This window comes from Bombus vancouverensis, chromosome 10 (assembly GCF_051014615.1).
Source record: "Bombus vancouverensis nearcticus chromosome 10, iyBomVanc1_principal, whole genome shotgun sequence".
Taxonomy (NCBI): Eukaryota; Metazoa; Arthropoda; class Insecta; order Hymenoptera; family Apidae; genus Bombus; species Bombus vancouverensis.
Window position 1 is genome coordinate 10,132,796 of NC_134920.1, and position 22,373 is coordinate 10,155,168.

The 22,373-nt window shown below is 42.2% G+C and overlaps 1 protein-coding gene across 11 annotated transcripts in view; it reads right to left on the reverse strand.

The window, feature by feature from the left end:
• LOC117157092 (uncharacterized) overlaps nt 1-22,373 on the reverse strand; it is a 218,699-nt gene that overhangs the window by 100,597 nt on the left and 95,729 nt on the right. For 9 of the 11 annotated variants that reach the window (XM_076622089.1, XM_076622088.1, XM_076622082.1 and 6 more), the window contains one exon: nt 4,277-4,355. The exons of the other annotated variants lie outside the window; for them this stretch is intronic. The gene's annotated coding sequence lies outside the window, so the exon portion shown is untranslated. The remainder of the gene's footprint in view (nt 1-4,276; nt 4,356-22,373) is intronic. 11 annotated transcript variants of the gene reach the window in all.

Sequence of the window (22,373 nt, forward strand, 5' to 3'; positions counted from 1 at the left end):
CGATCTGCTCGTTTGCCGAAGAATCCAATTGTAAGTTCATTACCACGCACCAGCCATCGATCTAAATACTTATATTGCACCTGTCAAGACGCGAGCAGATCTTTTTCGCCCAAAAGACGCTATCGTTCGAGCGATCGTTGGAGGAAAGATAAACGCAATTAACGCGAGTCACCTTTGTAGCGGAGCGTGTCGACAGTGGAACGTACATAAATTGAACAACGGCAAAGGCGCGCGCGTCCTAAGCCGTGCACACAGTTGGGAAACCGGTTCCCGGTGGCATTTAGTGGCCACGTCGAGAGAGCCTGTGTACCGCATACGGTCGTGGAATCGGTTAAGTTACAACAAATTAACAGGTCGTTTATCGACTTCTTTCCCGTCGGCGAGGCCCATGCTGGCGCACCGTGGAAATAATTGAACTAAAAGCCGCAATTAATGGCCTGGTACCCTTGTAGACAATAAAGCAGCCGATCGTAAATAAATTGGCTCGCGCGAGTTACACGCCGGCTACCCAAACATTTTTCCTATGTTCCTTCTCGTACGTACACGTTCTACTTCGTTTATCGTTGGCCAATTGCTAACATCGATCGATATTTTCCAACGTGACTCACCTTTTCGGTCGATACTTTCTTCGATTCCGGTAGGATATCGTAACGAACGCGAATGCGATTACGTATTCTCGGATGACAAAGATCTTCTTTTAAAATCTTCTTGAGATCGCGAGTAAATATTATCAGGCGCGCAAAATCTCTTTGGCAGCGAGAAATAATCAATTCCAACTTACAGCGGTTATGCATCCTATCAAGGGAATGACGATTATGTTCGTACTCTCTTCCTATTGTAGCTTCAGGGTTGGAGTTAAAGCGATTGAGACACGAAACTCGAATTGAAGAAATCGAAATGAAAATTCAGATGTTTGCAAATGCACCGTTCCAAATCTATGCAGAAATCTCTACGAGAGTAAAATCTACGAATCTCATTTCGACCACGCAGTACCTGCCTAATACTAATCGATTTATTTCTGAAGAGAAATTAGGGTAAGTTTGCAGAGTACCTGAGTCACCGACGTTTCTCACGATCTTCCAAATTTTATGATAAATACCAAAATCTGATCCAGCTCTAAGAAATGTATTCCTCGAGTAAATAATCGAGGAACCTGGCGATCTTTTAATTTTCTAACAGTATCCATCCAAAATAGAAGGCAAATCGATCACCTCCATTTTCCATCGATTTCTCCGTATCTCGTTACATAAACAAGACGTGAAAAAGCGATACGAAAGCGGGAAGACGATAATCTCGTAATTCGCTGAAACAAAACAGCACGTTTTTCACGTGGACGCAAACCTTTGGCGCAGTTTCACGCGACATTAAAAAATCAGCGTAATTCTCGTCATCGGCGGCGCGCATCAGCCAAGTGCATTGCAAAACGAACACACTCGCGCCTACGAGACGGCATTCGCCCATCGCGTGGTGGTACGTGATCGCCTGAAACTATCGTAAGGTCGTCGTTTACCTCTCGTTAGCGGCGCGCATGCAAGAGAAAGTGACATTTACCACCCAAGCTCTATTATATCTCTCCGCGTGTTTTTCTTTTTCTCTCTCTTTTTTCCCCCCTTTATTTTTCATACGGACCCGGTGAATTAAAATTCTTTGAGAAGTAGCGTTCCAAGTTTCGCGCGGGTTACATCCTTTTCAACCGGTGGGACTCGAGACCGTTTCTCTTAATATCCCTTTCAGGGACAGGGGTGCATGAAAAAGACGTTGAATACGCTGAAAATAACCGTCGTGCAGCCGCTTTCAGACCGCCCTGTTAACGAGCCCCGCTGCCAGCGATATTCCAACATTCCCATGCACACGTGTCGATACGACTAAAAACGAACCTCACGACGACGACGACGACGACGACGACGACGACTGTATCTGCAAGAGTGGCGTTATCGCCGGCCAGAATTCATATCGTTCGCGTTCCCATGCGTATCGCGAAACGTATTCTTGGCATTTGGTAATTTTAATTTCACCCATTACATTAGCGATAGATAATTCTATCGAAACGTTGGCATAGAAATTTCAATGGGCTCGTTGTTACAACGTTACTACGATGATTCTCTAACGACTACGGCTACAGCTAGGTTTATGCAAATTTATTTTACGAGTACAATTAACTCTACGCCGATATAATGGGTCGCCGAGTTCCACGCTTTTCATTGTTTAGTTTCTCTGAAACGAAGGTGTCAGACTACGTGGCTCTCGCCACTTGCGAAGCTACGCGACTGCTAAAATACCGTTTGCTTTCGTTCAGTTCGGTTCTGAATACCACGAGGTGAGAAAGTGAACACTGTGCCCTCAGCGATTCGTATCATCGTCCAGTCAAGTCCTTGGGCAAGCAAATGCCAACGTTGGAAAAATTGTACGCTGTAAATTGTTCGTCTCGTATGTCTTGTAACTTTCTTACGATTTCAGTAAAGTAGCTTTTACGATCTTTTAGCTCATTCTTATAAATCGTTACATTTATTATCTTTGAAAATAACGTCTCAAAATAATTCCCAATAGTAAATTACACACTCAGAAATTTCGCAAATTTAGATCTCGAAATAATTATACTTTGACAAAGGTTGGCAAATTTCTTTATATTCAAGTGAAATCCTGCAATAACTTCCATCGATATTCGTTTATTACGAAGCTACCTATCAACAAACAAATTCCCATTTTTCCATAACATTGTCTGAGACGTTCATTTTTATTGCAAGAATGTTTAGACGTTTGACTAAAATGTCGCTAATAGTTAAACGGTAAACTAGGAACCATAACAAGTAGCTCGGAATTTTTCCAGATTTTCTTCAGATTCAAAAAACGATAAGAAATCGCGCGTTACGTGAACCGCGTTGATGAAAAACCATATAGTCGGCCGAGGATTAAAAAGATCGAATCTGGGTAAATTATCGTCTCGCTTTTTAAATGTTAAAACGAGTACTACAATTGTGTAACGCTTGACGTGTTTTTGCCGATTACGATGCAACTTACGTCTTCAAATTTTTGAGAATTCTGGAGAAACGCACGAAGATCCACAAACTCAACGTCGACGTTTCGACTCGACCGCGACTTTACGCTGGAACTGGGACGGTATCGTCGCGGAACGTATTCAGAAGATAAAGAGTATTCAGAAATAGACAAACAAATCTGATAGGATTTTCCTGTTTTTCTGTTTCGCTCATAGAGCGGAAGACAGAAGGCAGACACGGCGGAAGCTTCCTTTCGTTCGCCAGTAAAAAGCTCGAACTGTATACGGAATTTAGAGGTTTCGGTCAGTTGCGGATTAGATCCTCCCTTTTCCTCTTTCTACGTCACACGCTTTCTACGCCTCAATGCCAATGCGTATTTTCTTGTCTTACGTTCGTGTATCACTTCGACAACGTGTTGCTAAATTGACTCGTATATTTTAGTAAGGCGCGTATTTCAGCGATCCACGCGTTGTTAGCAGAAACACGTGGTTCTTTATTTGCGTTGTATAGCGCATTTAAACACTCTGCTCACGTCGCCTTACGTAACTCTAAAAATCAATTGCGCGATCCCGTGTGAACTGGTCTGTTCCCTTCTCGATTCGCCGAGTGTAATTTTATTTTACGTTCTGTTGTGCTACGTTACTCTGCGCTCGCTGTAACTAAGAGTCACATATCGATAAATAAACGACGATAATAATAATAAAATGGAACGAAATGGCCGTGTATTTACGAGCGAAAGTGTAGTACACGTGTAAGTAGCTTTATCTATGAACGTCAGAGGATTTTCCCGTAATAGCGTCGACGCATCCCATCGGTCGGTTTCCCACGTTTTCACCGAGATCCCATAACACGGATGTAATTCCCCGGCTTTTCTCGGCTTCTTGCCGTGGCGAGCAACCAGCATTTTACACCGTTCACGGAACAGAAACCGAAATTTCATCTACCGAGGAAATTCCATCCGAGAGAATATGCAAATACTCCGTGTTCCTCGGTCTTATGGGATTTCGTTCGATTTCTTTTACCTTAATAAGCCTGCATCGTTTCTTCCGCTCGATTTCTTTTACCTCGCTAATTTCGTTCGCGTAACCTTTCCACTCCGTTTCTTTTATTTTTCCTAATTCCGCTTACCAATTTCCGCATTCGATCTCTTCCTCTAACTTAGGTACGTTCCACGATTATCGTCGGTATCATCGGTAAAAGACGCGTTACGCATCGTGGACGAGGGTTTAACATTAGCATAAATAAATAAATAAATAAGCCGAAATTACTCGATAGCTTACCCGTGCTTTACGAATGCGAGTAGAGCTTTTCAGAAATATCGGCGATCTTCTTCCACTGTCACGCGCGCCAGTTTCATTTCTGAAACAGAAATAAATCGATCGATTAATCCTATCGATTACTAACATAATCGTGGATTTTCATTATTGCTCGTATCTTTCTAATGGCAAGAGAGTAACGCGAAGAGAAATTTTTCCACGCGGGGTTGAAACCCCGTATCGATTAGATAATTGCGAATTTCGTTGTCGAGGAACAACGGGTCGCATGGATTATTATAATTGTAGATTTTGTTTGCTCTAGCAATTTTCTTAGCTCACCGACCAACTCTGAATAGCAGCTTTTATCGTTTAGATTTGAATAGGCCGATAGGTGGCCTTTTTAGAATTCTCTTGCACGTGCCCCGAGCGACGAAAAAATTAGTCTCGTTTGCTCGCGAAATTACTAGCACGATAATTCGCCCCGCACAGGCAAACAGTTATTTTGACTGAAAAATCAGCGGGAAAACTCGAGAAGAGCCGGCCAACAAAGGCAGCGGATAATACGAGCGGAAGAAATGGTACGCATTTTGTTCTGGAGAAGACTTGTTATTAACTTCGCTTCGTTTGTTGCTGCTTTAGAACAGAAGACGCGAGATAGGAGGACGGTAAATGGATCGAAATGTCGTCGGTGAAACGGAAAACTCGCAGAAGGTGTAATTTTTCTCGCCCATTCATTTCATATTCAAAATTGTGCTCGTTGCGAATTTTCGTTCAATCTAAATCAGATAGCTAAAATTCGAACTGAAGTTCAAATTGAAATTCAACTTCGGATTCAGATTCGGATCTCCGAACTGAAATTCAAATTGTCGAGTTGAAAATTAGATTGGAAATTCGAATTGCAAAGCACAGATCTATGCGTCGAAGTGGAAATTCAAGTTTCAAATTCGCGTGCAAATTTTCAAGATCGCGTTAAGAATGTGCGAACTTGAATCCCAGTTTTAAATTCACCTTCAAACTTTCCACGTCGCATCCGAATTGCCAAATGCCACGTGTACGTAGACCGACGAACTTCGAATTCAAATCGAAGTATCCAAATAGAATTTCGAGTCTTCGGATTTGTATTTTAATCTACGAACTCGAAATACGCAAACTCGAACGCAAAACGGTTTCTGGAGGGAAAATCTCCCAGGGTTACCGCTTCGAGTACGCGTTGCAATTAAACTGATGTTTTTTATCTTTTTTTTTTTTTTTCGTAGCCACGACACACAGATCAGAATAGAATATATTTTTACCGATCGTTTTGTCGGGCGGGCGCGATCGTGGTCGCACGTGTGCGTTCTGCGTTGCAAGCTGCACTTGTTTTGCTTGACGCAATGCGGCTACAGTCGTGGTACAGTTGGGAACGAGTAAACCACGGCAGAGGATTCTCGTTTTATCGTTCTGCCCGCTAGTCGAGGTACGTTCAACCATCGAAAATGATATAGCCTTTGTTTGGTGGAACGATCATCGGTTCTGCCAACGCACCGAACCAACCAAACACGGTCCAACGCACGTTGACTCTTTTTGCTGCGAAATTTTAACACGCCGCCGATCGTCACGCGCGCATTTCATGGAAATAGCAGCATTTAATAAATTGGTCGCCTTAACTCTGGAAATGTTCTATTCTCGCAAAGAGAATTTCGCTTGGCGATCTTTATTTCTCCACGTTTTACATCCGTTGAAGCGAAAGTTTAATCAGCAACGATACGTTCAGGTTTACGTTCGATTTGAGGCGGATGAAAAGAGAGAGAGAGTGCGTTTGCGTTTCGTCCCGGGACTACCGGTGGACTCGTCAGTAAGGCTATGCCCGGTAGTCCCTGCCTTAGACGTAGAGGGAGTCTCGCTAGGTGCGGTATTTATATCAATCGCTCGTATATTCGACTGCTAGCGAGTTAGGCAGACAGACTCGTTGTCGTCGTAGCCCTCTAGTGTTGGCGGTTGGTACTCGCGGATCGCCCGGGAGGTGTTGCGCCGCGTTGATGCCTCGACCTGTCGGCGTCCTGTTGATACCGGATCCGCCACAGATTTTACAAAAATTTCGCCGATACGCTGCACCTTCAGACGCTACACGGGCAAGCTGAGGTTATTTTAAGGAACACGGAGGCTCGTTTCGCGCGTTGGTTGTCAGAAAAGACGGGAATATCGTCGCTTCGAAGTCCTTCGCGAGATTATTCCGTTTATTATCGTTTCGGATTCGAACAAAATTTACGGAAAATCACGAGATCGCGATAAAACACGCTACGACACGTTCGATCCGTTGTCCATTTGCGGCTCGAACGTCGTCCTATGGCGCGATCCAGATCATCACGAGCTTCTGACTCGCGGAACCGATAATTCCAGCTCATCCAACGTTACGTTCTCTCGTCAATTCGACACGTCGTTAAATAATTGAACGAGAAGATCCGCTTGATCGGACAAATGAGCCGGAACACGGCTTAATTCGGCGATGATTAACGCGAAAAGAGACGAGAACACGGGAAGACAAAACCACGGGACAAAAGTAGAAACAGGCATGAGATTTTAGAGGGTGGAACAGCGATGAAACGCGACTTATTCACGCGTTTCTGGCTTCGCATAAAGGTGCCTCGTTTCGGAAAATATTACGCCCGTTTCCGGTGTCCGTCAGCGGTTACCAGCTTTGAGTTAAAACGTAATTTCACACCCCATCCCTCTCTCTCTCTCTCTCTCTGGTCTGAACGACGACCGAAACGAAAGAATAGTGGAAAGCAGAGAGAAAGAGAAAGAGAGAGAGAGAAGGCCGAGGCTGTGTAGCGCAAAGGCCGGAAAATCCTAGTGGAAATGAAAAGCCTGGTAAAACGGAACATTATACATACAAATGGCGTCGTTAATAGATGTACACGCAGCGGAAACGTCACGGACGCCGCGGTTGTCCAAATGTTTTCCGTGTTTCCGCGCGGAACGCCGCTCTTAATGGCCACCGGGATACTTTTACTTAGCGCGCAACGAATCTCTGGCAAAATGTTTCTTCGTTAATCTCGCTCCTTTCTTTTATTACGGACTTTATTAGGAGGTTTCACGGCGAAATTCGCGTAATGGCCGGGTTACGAACTGGCAGCACGTTGCCAGTGATAGCGGCGCGGTGATATCTAGCGTCCTTTATATCCCGCTTTAGTGTCTCGCTCCACAGATACCTCTTTTATCTTTTTAACGCCACGGATATGATTTTTACGTGGGTGCTTTTGAATCTCTCGAGACATTCGCGCGGTTATACCTTCACATGGACTTAAATTGCTCGCAGCTTCCAGTTGCGATCGCCTCTTTCCTCCAACTTCTTTATTTCTCTATCGAAGTTGCTAGGAGCAGAGAAATCCTGCGATCGTAAAATATATAACCGTGGAAAATATGCAGTTACAAAGCTACAGTACCTAAAACATGGCCCAACAACGGTGCATCCAACTCGATCCAAAGATTCCTCGAAGCGTAGAACACAGTCATAGAAAAGATCGGTCCGCTCCGGAAATGTTTTGGCTAAGTTCTACCATTCGATTAATTGGGACACTGGAACCGTAGTTAGGTTTGACGTAACGAAGTTATATCCATAGCGTGCGTGATTCATTGTAAAAGTTCTTGCGTAAAATTCAGCGTAAAAATAAACAAGCTGTAGCAACTGAGTAGCAAACGATATCTGACCACTGATGATCTTGAATAGGAAAGAAAGATCGCTTGACATTGATCGTTTAAAAACATCGTATAAGACGTGTTATTGCTCATCATGTGTAAAATATTCCTCGATTCGAGCGATCGAGAATCTTCGAGTTTTATTCGAAAGACCCTCCGGCTTCGAGACTAGTCTCTGATCCTACAGTTTAACCATTCTATTCGTTTTATTTTTACCAAACAGAGCGGACAATCATAAATGCGTTAAGCTAGACTCTAGAAGTTTTTTTTTCTTCAGAAAAAACCCAACACCGTACCATACATCTTATTCACTGTCAACCTGGAACTGCGTCGCTATCCAATAACAATCCCGCCTATTCGTCATCGTACGATCAATCTTGCCGAAGATACATCCTCCAAATTACCACTTTGCTTCCTTAACGAATCGACTTAGGCAGGAAACGGGCCAATTTTTCGAGCGAAAGTACGCTGGAACAAGAAGCGAGCAGTGGAAAAGCGTGCGGAGAAAGGAGCGAGGGTCGTTGACGACGCAAACGCTCTGAAAAACACTTAACGGCCTTTTTCAGCTCTCTTCTCTGCTGTTGCCGACAACTTAACACTTACAGGACCAGTACCAGGGTACTTTAATTTATTCGGGCGTTCAAAAAATGATTTGTCGCTCGATGGTTGAGCATTTGCTCTTGTACGTTCCCCTTTAACCGGCTGATTTCTTTCGTCTTGCTTCTAACAGGATTTTGTGGCGGACAAACGGGCAGGAGCAGAAGCGCGAGACAATGCCGAGGAACTCGCGTGTTTCGATCTGTTTGGACGTGAAACAAATTATTTAGTTCGTTCTTCTTTCTTTCTTTTTTCATTCGTTGGTTTTCTGCTTGTTGTCTTTGCTGAGCTTTCGTAACACGAACAGAGGGCAGTAGAAACAGAAGTCAAGCGAAGATAAACGCAATTATTGGGAAATGAAGCGGGAGCAAGAAAGAAGAAAAAAAGAATAAATAGATAACGAGTGGCGGAATTAGCCGCAAATTTTCGCAAAATCCGCTAATTTTCCCTTCAAAGTGTTCCAAAAAAGTGAAAAATTGAAATTTCGAAAAACCCTCCCAGCGTTACCTGGGGAAAACTATTACCTAACGAATGAACTTTGATTTTTTGATTTCACATGATCCAGCACCAAGTTATCAGGGGCACCGCAATTCTACCTTTTTTCCGAGACACGTCCGAATAATTGCTGCCATTGCCGTATTTTTTAATATTTCTCCGTGAAAATTTTATACAATATTCTTCGAATGTCATACTTTAATGTACTATTGGTTTTAATAAAGAGATTTTAACTGTGTCGTCAGAAATAATTCACAAAAACATGCCTTATTTTGTACGAATTAACCTTAGCCACCCTTAAAATCGGAGGGACTCGTTAAATAATTTTCTTTCATCTGAAAGCAACGATTCTTCTAACAAAAATAAATAATGACAAAATTACGTAATCGTTAGGAAGTACGTACAAAGCTGTGTAAAAATTGTTTCAACTAAATACATGGTGTTTTAAAAAGATACGCGTATGCTCGGAATTTAATTTTATAATTTCTGCCCAACCATTGTATCTCATTTTCTTCTATTGGATTCACCAGGCACTTACGAAACGCCGCTCCCGCCAAGATCTTTGCCTCGTTGAAACGGTTTCTGGACGCGGGAGTGCGATCAGCTGTGCACCAATAACGTACTTATGGACCACCCGTAGACTCGTCCAAGGGACATTTTTGCTCCACGCTTTTTAGTCTTTTCAAGTTTTACGCGTCTCGGATTTTTTAGTTCTTTAGTCTTAGTCCAACCTAACCCACCTAATGACAGAATCCGCGATCATTTAGTTGCCAACCGAATATTTACATCGCGAAAATATCTAATTCCTAACAAGCAGCTGTTAGCCTAAAAAAAAAAAGATTCTAAAAAATCGTTCGTACTCGTCGTTGTTACGCGAGAATCTGTCTTTAAGAGCGTAGAAACCTGCAGAAATCAGACTAGAACAGAGATAAATCTCCATTGAGCGGAGCCAGTTGGGCTTTGCGAGGCTTTGGTCGACACGTTTGCAGACTCCGCAAGGCCAACACGGCTTTCTTCTTGTTTCGTCTTTCGAGGCAAGGCACCGCCATTGGTTTCTTGCGTGGCTGTAAAACACCGAAGTACAACAGGGTACACGGTGATCCTGGCGCCGCGACGCCCCATAATCCCGACGACGTTGCCCCGAAACTTTTTCTCTCGCTACTTTCTTAACGAGGAAACATGGCTGAGAAATGTTTGTTGGCTCGCGTATCAACGTCATCGCGTTAATTAATTGCCTGATCTTCGTCGGGAGGAAATAAACAGGAAAATCGAATAACACGCTTCACTGTTGCTTTTGCGTTTGGATTATTTTCGCTTGGTTGAGTTTCGTTGCAAATTGTACGATTTATCTTACAATCTGGATATCTGGTTGATAAGTGCGGAAAAGTGAGCTCGTTAACTGGATCATCCCTTAACTAACCAGCTGACTGTTATCGACGAGTATACTCGTCACGAAGAAATGACGATATTCCGAGTTACGACGAGTAACTTTTCGCTAATAAAATTAATCATCGCTTACTCTTTGCCACACATTTTAGTTGACACGCTTTTCGAAGAGGTCGCAACTGATTCGAAAGTTTCATCGTCACGGAATTTAATGCGGAAATTACTTTCGAAGAGATCGATAGAGGCAAATCGATTTCTATCGCTCTAATCCGTGAAAATTTCCATACCATGTGATTTATTCTTCAACGTAAAAGCACATCGAGTCCGTGCATAAAGTGACTACGTATTATGCTCGTTACTTCATCTTCATTGACCGACAGATTAAAACGAGACAAACGAGTGGATGGAAATGATGAAATAATCCTGAAGCTCGAAGCTATGTCCAATCCTAATCGAGTTAACAGAATATTTATGTACGACCGATGCGCTGTGATTGGACGAGTTTTTGGAAATGTTGGCGCTGCTACGGTACGGGAGACCTTGTTCGGCGGCTAAACTATTGGTAAACTATCGGCTCGTAGGCATTGAGTTTTACGATCGCGGCTGTTGGTTTGGCATAGTTGGAAAGGCTGATTTACACAGTGGCTGGTATACAGCGGCACGAGTTTTAGGCTGCAGCTTGGTCGCAAGGCGTTAACACCGGTATATGTACTCGAATGTCAGCGATATAACTTTCTCTTTCTTTCGACAAATACAATTGCAATGTTCGAACTTGCTCTTCTCGTTCCTGCAAATTGTTCGCTTTGGTTATTAAACGTTTTATCGTCGACTACGCTAGTCGACACAACAGCCTACTTTCCTATTGCGATTATTTATATGGACATTTAACCTTTAGCAATAAATATAAATGACGTTAACAATTACCATTATTATTTCCATAGTATCGTATCACCTCTATTTATTCATCGTCCATCAACGAACTTCCAACTCGACCAACACAGTTAGCCGAGAACTACCTTAACCTCAATTTCCAAAGGACGAAAAACTCTTCTCGACAACCGGTGATCAATCATCCATCTGGTATTTTCCTTTAACGCGTCCAACGTACAATTACGCAGAAAGCTTAGCTCCCTAGTAATAAACCATACTTAGTATTACCTAAGCTCAGCAATCTTTCGGATCTCGACGATAAGCCAGATTTACGAGTGTCACGCCATCGTATCGAAAGATGGCGCCTTTTGGTCTGGCTCGTTCGACCATCTTCTTTGTTCTGCCAGCAGCCGAGGAATAAATTCCCGATCCCAACCGGCGGGTAACAGTCGTCGTCGTCGTCGGTGTAGATGGGGGAAAACGAGTGTGTTTCGCGTCGTTTCGCCGGGAAATGGAGAGGAAGCGGGCGAGATGTCGTTTTCGCGTGTGGCTAAGAAAAATACAGGATAGGAAGATAACGGCGGGACGCAGTGTTGCCAACGTCCTGGGATCAGGGGATTTCCCCCACGGTAAATTAAGACCTCCAGCCGACGGTGTACGATCGAACCATTGAACAAACATCTCGACGAGCCGATTCTGCTTTCTCTGTTTCTCTGTATTCTTCCTCGGTATACGCGTATTCGTCGACCCTCGGATCTGATTTCGTTCTTTATGCCACGATATCGGCGGTCTCCTTTGTCGCTGAGTGGATAAGTTTACTTTCCGAATTCACTGGCGTTTCCGTGTTATATGACACGGCGGTTTCGCGAAGGTATTTCAACAGTTGTAAGAAATTTTTATACGTACAGGGTGTCTCGTTCTAATCGATCCACGCAGATATCTCGTAGTTCAAGTATACGTTGTTGGAAAGAGCACGTGGAACGGAACTTGCTTCTATAAAACGTAGTAATAGTTGTAGCTATAAAACGCAGAAAGTCGGACGAATCACGCGACAGATTCAAAATTCCCGGGCAATTGGAGGAAGCACTCGGTTCGGGTAGCAAGCTGAGAAAACCTTCTGAAACTTATCTAATCGATGGACACGTGGGACGATATCTAGATATAAGCAAAACCGTGGCTAACGATCGCGTTGTTAGCTGGACGTGCAACGTAACGGAAGAAGAGCAAGAAGAAAACCTAATTTGGTTTTATCCTAATAAGCGGTAATAGGCGATAAAGTTGCAAATACAACCAAGAATTCTTAAAAAACGACTCTTCTTTGGTTTATTATCGATACACATTTTATTTGTATATTTATTTTACGTTCTTCTTTACGTTTGTAACTGAGATCGCGTAAAATTTTCCGAGGCCACGAAATACGGTCGCGAATGGAGAAAGTTTAGGAAGCGCCGATCTACGGCTAACCTAATAACGAAATAAAATTCCGATGCATTTCCATAAAAGCTTCGCGAGGCTCGTTCGACTATTATTTTTAGATATCCATCATTAAAAGTAAATTGTGTCGAAGGCTTTTCATCGCGCTACGATCGATACATTTCCATCGTTCGCCACGGAAACGCGAATCGTTCTCCTTCCTTGTCTCTTTCTCGTTTTTCTTTCTCTTTTTTCCCCTAATTGAATTCCAGGTTAAGTTAATTACCATCTAAGGTAACGCGAAATTCGAGGCCGCGAACGCTCTCCAATAAATATCATCGTTCCCGAGAGATCTCGACAGTTGCTCCACGTTCGACTTCCTAATGCGAGTCCTCGTTTCTTTTTTTTTTTTTTGTATCCAACCGACTCGCGAACTCGTTTTTATCCGGGCCGAGCGGAAGATCTCGTTTCCTAGAGAAATTTCTTTCCACGCATGTCGCGTTAGACCGCGAAGAAAAGAAAACCATGTTGAAAACTGAATCAATCGAAGCTTCTACGCCGACCATTCGATCGTTTCATTCGGATCTTGGAAATGGGACTTCGGACGAGGCGAAGTTTGGCAAATCTGGTTATTTTTAACGACCTACGAAACGAAGTTTTAGTGGAGTAAATTTGTTCGTTACACCGTACAACTTGATAAGGATCACGCACAGGGAAAATTGTTCTTTCATTTTGTTCATCGTTTTGTTTAGAAGCAGGTTTCGCTTGCGTGGGTAGCTCGCGTTCGAAAATATGTCAGAGAATATTTTTTCTACACTGGAGAAAATTTCTGACGAAATCTCACGGAATATTTAAATATCCGTCTTACAATCTCTTTAGACGTTCGTGAGAATTTCGTCAGGAAATACCAACCACAAAATTAATCGAGTCTCTCTATCGATGAATCTTCGATGGATGACACAGGGAAAACATCTTTTCAGAATCCGATAAATTTGACGTTTCGCCCAGTTCCGAAAATATTTAGGTAAACTGAATAAAATATTTCCACAAATTTTCTGCTTGGTAAACGCTTGCTAAAACTTTGAAAAAAAAAAAGACAGCTAGAAAAATCGAGAATTGTCCAATTATCGATCGCCTTTCAATTTTCTTAACATCGTCGTAAATCAACGACCCTTCAACTACCCAAACATAACGCGATACGAGATAATAAAAGGAAATTCCGTCGATAATAATCTGATAACGTGGCGATTCTTTCTTCGTAGATCGTAGACGTATCAGACGTAAGGTGCGAGTCGGGAAAGCCGGAAATATACAGAGAAGGAGTCGTGGCGCGCGTGTTATTCGTTGCGTGGCGAACCGGAAACGCGAAACTGACACGGAAAAGTTATCGGTGGCCGGGAACGATGGCCCTTTTTCCTCCTCGTTCAAGTGTCAGCTGTCCCTCGTGAGCGAGAAATTACAGATTTTTCGAGAGCTGCCTTTCTCGCCTTCTTTCATGGGACGCGTTGCACGGACAGGTGTATGGAAGACGACGGAAAGCTTTCAGGAAAGGGAACAAAGAACACCTCGTAACCGTGTCAGCTTATTTATGTTGCTATGGTGTCGGCAGATGGAACTGTTCGTGATACGGATACGTTTTTCAAAGTTGTCGTGAAACGTTGCGGTACGTTGCAGACGGTAGAAAGACGTAGAGTAACGTCACAGGAAAATTAATCTTTCGCGTATTATACTCGTAAATATATATTATTATTTTATTTATTCAATTTTCCTAGTCCTCCGCTTTCGAGTTTCCACCAACTATCGTTTCTTCATTTTTAAGATCTTCTTAAAGTTTAGAATTCAGCTTCACTCGCAGCGACCCGTAAAATAAGAAACTTATTATTATTATTATTAGCTTATTGCTATTATTTTATTTATTTAATTTTCCTAGTCCTCCGCTTTCGAGTTTCCACCAACTATCGCTTCTTCATTTTTAAGATCTTCTTAAAGTTTAGAATTCAGCTTGACTCGCAGCGACCCGTAAAATAAGAAACTTATTATTATTATTAACTTATTGCTATTATTTTATTTATTTATTTATCCTAGTCCTCCGCTTTCGAGTTTGCACCAACTATCGCTTCTTCATTTTTAAGATCTTCTTAAAGTTTAGAATTCAGCTTGACTCGCAGCGACCCGTAAAATAAGAAACTTATTATTATTATTAACTTATTGCTATTATTTTATTTATTTATTTATCCTAGTCCTCCGCTTTCGAGTTTGCACCAACTATCGTTTCTTCATTTTTAAGATCTTCTTAAAGTTTAGAATTCAGCTTCACTCGCAACGATCCGTAAAACATGAAACTTGAAACAGTTAAAATTATTCTTCGATCGAGTGAAATAATTTGGTGACAAGTTTACACGTACAATCAATGAATTTTCGATCGATTGTAGGTTGTAGGTACACGATCCATGTTTGCCAAGATATCTGTTCAATATCTCTGGAATATCTAAAGATATTTCCACAGGGAGAAGATGTTTATTTTATATAAAATTCATCGAACAACGTTTGATTATCGATAAATTCCATTAGTCAAGATGTTGGAAATATTTTCAGGATATGTCGTGTTCTTGGAACGTACGAACAGTTTAACAGTTTAAGTATCGTAGGAAACTTATTGCTACGTATAAAGTAAAAAAAAAAAAAAAAAAAAAAAAAAACGGAAAATTACATGAAAATCGTAAACGTTCTAATTCTCTTTGATCTGTATAGGGAAAGTATAAATTTTGTGCAGACTCGATGGAAACGGAGCAACGACAAGGCAGTCGTATCGATTACGATACGCGTGTAATTCGATTATCAGACACGAAGGAGGGATCATCGAATCCATAAACGTTACAGATAAACGTCATCAATCAGAGACACGGTTCGAGCGTGAAACATTAATCTTCCGTCAATGTTATCGATGCGAATCGTCCGTCTACCAAGTTATAGGAGAATCGTGCAGTTGTTGTCGATAATTATCGATAATTGTTACTCGGTGATTAATAATAAACCAACCTTGGAACATTTATCTCTTCTTCGGAGTATTTGTCTTAACGATAAATATTATCTTAACGCAATACTAATCGATACAGATACGTAGTATACCGGTTTATTCGACAAACGAGCATCACACGAAATTAATCTTACAACCGCGAAAACAACAAATTGCTTAAATAAATCAATCGAATGAAACTTCTTACTTATACGAGCGTCTCGACGATTAAGAAACAATGGCAGTTTTCGCAGACATAAATCTGCGTTGGAACGGCAGAATCCTTTTAACGAAAGTCCGGTTATTTGGCAGAGAAAAACGCGGCTCGATGCAATTGAGATTTCACTTTCAACGAGATGCGAAAACGCGACTGTGCACCACGTTGCTCGTAAAACCGACGAATACGAGCAGCTGACGACACGTTCTGCTCGTCGTTGCATAAATGGCCACGGAGACGCTTTCTAAAAGGTACACAACCGCCATTATTTAAACGCATCCGAGCGAATTGCATAATAATCGAGGCCTGGATAAATTCGTTTGTCCAGCGAGACGCGCCTTTACCTCGTTGAGAATGCGCCCAAAGGATTACGCAACGTCTCAAGGTGAGCCGTTTTATAAACCTGGTGGCGGCAAAATTGCGAGAATTTATGAAACAAAAGGAAAGCAAAAGGTTGACGAGTCTTTAATTAATATTTCCCGTTTCTTTACGATCGTCTCGCTTGCCAGCGACGTTCAACCGCTCGCAACCGCTTAATTGCAACCGAAAAAAAGCGTCGATTTAATATGCGCTGATTCGCGTCGGATTTTCAACGGGGGCGAACGAAAATCTTTCTCCGTGTTTTGCAACGGGATGTATGTTTTTTTAAACGCCGATTTTATGCTGCCGATTAATTTCGTTGCAACATTCGTTCAAGGATGTTGCGGATCCGTTAAGTGCCATCTTCGGGTAGAATTTCATACGCTTTTGGCTAATCGCAAGCTTGTGATCCGCACGTTTCCATACCTTTCCTTATTATTTGTGATTTAGTCGAGGTCGAAAGCTGGACGTGTCTTTTCGCAAGTATCCGAAGATACCATAAGCGCCATTTTTAGATTGTATTTCATTGGCTCTGGCTAATTGCAAGGCTGTGCTCTGAACCTTCCAATATCTTCGCTTATTATTTGTGGTTTATTCGAGGTCGAAAGCCGGACAGGTGCTTTTGTACATATTTGAAGATATTATTATTATTATTATTATTATTATCGTGACTGATACCAAACACCGCAGCTTCGTTGAAAATAACAAATATGCTGAAAATAGTGCGTTGAAGAGCGTCGTGCCATCGAAAAGGTTGAAAAAGGTAGCTTGATAATCGTAATAAAATAAACGTTCTAAAACTTCTCGCTAAATGTGAGCGTTGTGCTATTCTCGCGGAGAAAGTCGATGTTCACAACGAACACCAAGTGGCAAAGTTACGATAGAAATAAAAGATATGCCGAGAGATTTTAACGGAAGTGTATTATTCTATGCAAAAACGTCGAGAAAAATCCGTCGTTGTGCGGTGTCGATCGGGAGGCCCGCCCCTGCTATTAATCGCATTAAACAGCCTCTGTCGCTAGAATCGCCGGCCCAGCGGCGTGGCCGTTTAGTCGATTCACGCTTTCCTGTCCCGGTATCAATTAATTCACCCTCGTGCGCGGATATATCCAGGTTGGATCGATTCGATTTCGAGGCAAGGAAACAGCTGTCGCAACGAGACGGAACGAGATTCGTTCCGCGTTCGACGTTGGACGCCGCGCGCGACACAGTTGGCTGGGGGTCGTTCAACCGCGCTGTCGAACCAGTGAAAAAAAAACGGAAAAAAGTGGGGAAAAAGGAGAGAGAATGAAAGAAAAAAGAATGACACGACAGAGAGAGAGAGAGAGAGAGAGAGGGAGAAGAAAAGGAGAAAAATAGGAAAAAATCGAGGCGACGCGAAAGAGGTGGGGAAGAAAAGGGTGGAAAAAGAGGAAGCAGAGAGGGAGAAAGAGGGAGAGGAAAAAAATCGAAGGGGAATTCAATCGATATCGGATTACAGATTGAGCTCGACGGGCCCGAAAGTTAGGGGCGTGTGGCGGCCAATCCTTTCCCGGCTCTGCCAATCCGCTTAACTTCGCAGATTCAACTGCGAAACTTATCGGATCGCTGGAGCAACGGCCGATACGAAATCGGCCCATATATCTGTGGTATCGATAATGTATTCGCCGGTGAGATGCGCGATTCCGATCGTCCGTGTCGTCTCTTTCTCCATTCGCAGACTCATTTTTCCATCGATCGATGCCACGAGGATACAGCAGGTGCTTCTTCGGAGATTGTCCTTTTTTCATTGGCTATCGTTTTTCGAGGTTTCAAGTTTCGACGGCGGAGGTTGTTCACGAGGAAAGTTCACGATGGAAATTGGAAATTTGGCTCATCTCGATCATCGATGATTCGTTCGAGATTAATTCCATGTAATTCCATGTAGAAATTTCGTGTAATTCTATGGAGCTTCTCGCGGTTTCGTGTAAACACGGTAGCCGCAAGAAGTTGGTCAGCAGTTGAAATGCTGAATGTTGAAATGTTGAAATATTGAAATGAAATGTTGAAGTGGAATGTTGAAATGTTGAAGTGAAATGTTGAAATAAAATGTTGAAATGTTGAAGTGAAATGTTGAAATAAAATGTTGAAATGTTGAAGTGAAATGTTGAAATGTTGAAGTGAAATGTTGAAATGTTGAAGTGAAGTGTTGAAATGAAATGTTGAAACGTTGAAGTGAAATGTTGAAATGTTGAAATGAAACGGATATTTTTTGCCTGAACGATAAATAAAAAAAAAGAGAAAGAGGAAAGAAGCACGAATACGTAGTTCGACGTGAACTTTTCTTCCCATACACCGGATCGTCGTTCCACGTAAAACAATATTGCCATAACATGGTGGAAAAGTGATCAATTTAAAAGATATTTCAATATCGTATAATATCGTACGAAAAAGGAGGAAAGACGTAGCTGTGTACTTTTATATTCGTGTTTTCTTCGTCTTAAGTACGACGAATTCTACGAAATTCTCTGCCACAATGTCCTTTAAACTAATCAGTCTTCGTTGCCCTAATACCCTTTTTAATATCCGGAGCAAACCTAAATGACCATGTTGTCGCATCGAATATCAAACTCTATCGAACGTCTATCAAACGTCAACGTTCCATTCGCAGCAACCTAATGTAGATATTTATACAACTATCAATCCCATTCAATTGCTCTAACTGCTCCGGTTGATCATCTCCATTAGCTCTTTAACCTGATCATTTGCCATCTCGATCGAAGACTTCAACGTTCCTGCGTCCATTCAATCACGAGATTTTTAATTACCAGCCACGAGACCGTTTCTCTGAAACGCGACACGAGCGTAAATCGAATACGAAAGGCAACGATTTCCGTCCACGCGGCAAACGTCGTTCTTTTTCGCCATGGACAGGTTCATTACGCGTTGCAACGCGACTAACAGGATTTTCGTCATCCCCTGTAACGAGCTCTCTCTCTCTCTCTTTCTGTCTCTCTGTCTCTCCCTCTTTTGCCCTCTCCGGAGGCGTAATTCAAAAGTTGATTCGAGCAGCGTCAATTTATTGCCTGTGAGGGCAGTCGCCGAGACGTTTTCCCTCGTGGGAATCGGCGTCCTTCTGGCCGAACAACTGTCCAAGCAGATAAAGTCGCTGGCAAATTGCATTAACGCGTTCATCGCCACGCGAATTTTATTCAGGTGACGTGCAAAGGTTTCCGGCCGGATACATTTTTCACTTTATATTTCAACGGCGGTATTTCACAGAATTTCAACTAATACTATTACGATTTCTACGTGACCGTGTTTGTATACCGTACAATTTTCTCTTGTCATATACGCGATATTATTTAAAATTCTTTTAGATATCGCCTTTCCAATAAAAAGTTAGAAGTTCATTCCGATCGGAGATTCGTTTCGCCTGCCACTGCTTCAACCAATTCGCTCTGCGATAGATCGAAATACAGTGTAGCGTAACGTTGAATCGAATTTTAGTCATTTCAAAGTATTTAGCAACGTCATCGATGACCGTCAACGTGGCAGTCAACGCGTTAAACGGAGACAGCGCACGCTCGACAGACGAAAGGCGGAGCGGAGGAAAAAGGAATTTCGCAAGGAAACACGAGTTCGAGGACGTCGTCTGGTTAAATAAAAGAGGATCCTTATGGTTGGTCTTAGCGAACGCTGCCTGCGTCCCTCAGGAACGTCTTTCGCCACGTTCCGGACCTTCCATTCATTTTCTCCTTTTTTTCTTCCTCGTCATTTTATGTCGATCGCAATTAAGCAGCTTTAAACGTCGCCTTATCGCTCGAGTATGTTCGACATTTGATCAACGCTGATCGTATTTTGCGGAGAATTTTGAGTAGTCGAAATTGGCCCCGTTTTCTTTAAGCTCCTTTTTCTTTAAATAAAACAGAATTTCTGCAACAGAGAACTACAACATTGTCAATTTTCCTCTATTCGTACACGACGTACGCGTAACGAATTAACGTCCGAAATATTTTCCCGCATTTCCTACGACTTTCTCTCGCGTTTCGGATTTCGCCGCGAAAAATGACACTGCAACGTTTTCGCGTTTCTGCAACGTTTCGAAAGCGACTAGAGAGCGCAGCGTCGACCCGAATAAGCGACAATCTGTCGATGTCGAATCCGAAGAAGAACTTTCCAGTCCAAGTTAACCAGTTAGCTGTTTCGACCTCTTTGAAGGCTTTGAAAACGTGTGGTAAAAAGTACGCGATGACGAGTATACTCGTCGAACACACAGAGTATGCGTGGCTGTTATACTATTAGAATTCAGTTGCAACGAAAAGACTGTTTCGCTCTTTAATTTTATTAAATGGCACAGGGCTCGTTGTACAGAAAATATTTTCCATAGATGAACGCGTAGAGCTCATGCGGTAGGTTCGATCGTATAATTCTTAAAATATGCTAATTCGTCTTGGCATTGTCTGCAAAAAATGATCGATCCATTTATTGGGTTGCCAACCGAATAAATTAAATTAAATTTAGTTGTCGTCGAGAAACCGTTAGGTTCGCGGATGTTTTAACTTTTAGTCTGGAAAATCTGACGTACGAAATACGAGGAAACACGTAGTTACTAATTTCGTACTTTGTGTATTTGTTTTCGGGATATCGGTATAGGTATGCCAATACGAGATATATACAGGATGTCTCACCCTCAAACATCTGCCTTATTTACGATTGTATGAAAAAATTTCTCGGGATGAAGTTGAAAGAAAAAGGAATGCTCTTCTTCAGTTGGTTCTTTTTTTTTTTTTTTTTTTTAAAAAGATTTCGAGATCATCGGTATTTTTCAAAATAGAACTCTACAGACCTTTTTACATCGGTGCGAGTGGCTTCTCGTTTTCTATGCAAAAGCGTTAAGGTACTCTTGTCGGAAAATATATAATTTAAAAGATATTTCGACTTTAATCTCATGGAACGTGGTGCACGAAAGTCAAGGGGAACATGATCACAAGTATATCGCTTCGCGTGTATCTTTCCTCGTATTTCGTACGTCGAGTTTTACAAAATTAATGTTGAAATATCCTTCAAACTGAACATTTTCACACACCAGTATACTTCGTGTCTTTGTACCGAGAATGAACAGAAAATGCGTCAATTGATAGATAGAAAAATATAGAAGTCGACAAACAAAATTCCTTAAACTTTGAAATCTCCTAAAAAATAAACTCGACAGAAAATTCTTCCCACCGTTACGATTACAGCTACATTCTTCGAGTAGTTCAACTTTGTTCCGACAAGCTTTTTCCTGCAGTCGGAAAACGTAGGAGACGTCGTTCAGCTGAAACACTCTGATTTTGTATCAGATTTTGAGCGAGACGGCGAGCAAATGTCGCGATGTTTCTTAGTTAAACGTTTAGTCGACACATCCTCGTGCAGGTGTCACTTAAAAAGTGTTAGCAAATAAATTCTCTCTTTTTCTATTTTCATCTTCGACTTTTTCTTTTTATTCTACGTGACACAGGAAACAACAACAAAGAAAAAGAAAAAAAGAAAAAAGGAACAAACGTGGCAAGTTGAACGCGTATTGGACGTATTCTCCAAACGCGTCGATCTTTTTGGATCAGACGCGACAGTCAGAGGCTGGTTGTAACTGGAAAAGGTCGGTGCAACCCTTTAGTTCCGAAATGCGAATCTACACGGCCGTCTTCTTGCACCTGGCAACGTAGAAAGAGCGTTAAAACGTCACGAGTTTTTGTCCGAGAGATCCGGCTAATCCAAACGTTTCTCGTGAAAACGTCGCTTTCATTAGCCAAGCAAGAGGTTACGCGACGCTCCCGCCATCGACTGTCGCGGAATAGAAGAACAAAGCGGTTGCCAAGTAATGGAAAGTGGCTGCGAGACTTTCTTTTGTTGAATTTCACGCTTTAGAATCATGTCAAATATTCTCTTCTCTCGGTTCTTTCCGCGTTTATTCAACGCTAGACCTACTCTACCAGCTGTTTCTTCGCACTTTCCTTCCTACAAAATGCAATTTCATTTTCCGCTTTCCCGCGGCGATCTTTCCCACGAGTTAGTTAAATTCAGATTTTTTTCTCCAATGGTACTCGAGCGAAAATAAACGTCTCGCCTATTGGTGAGTTTCGCAGCGA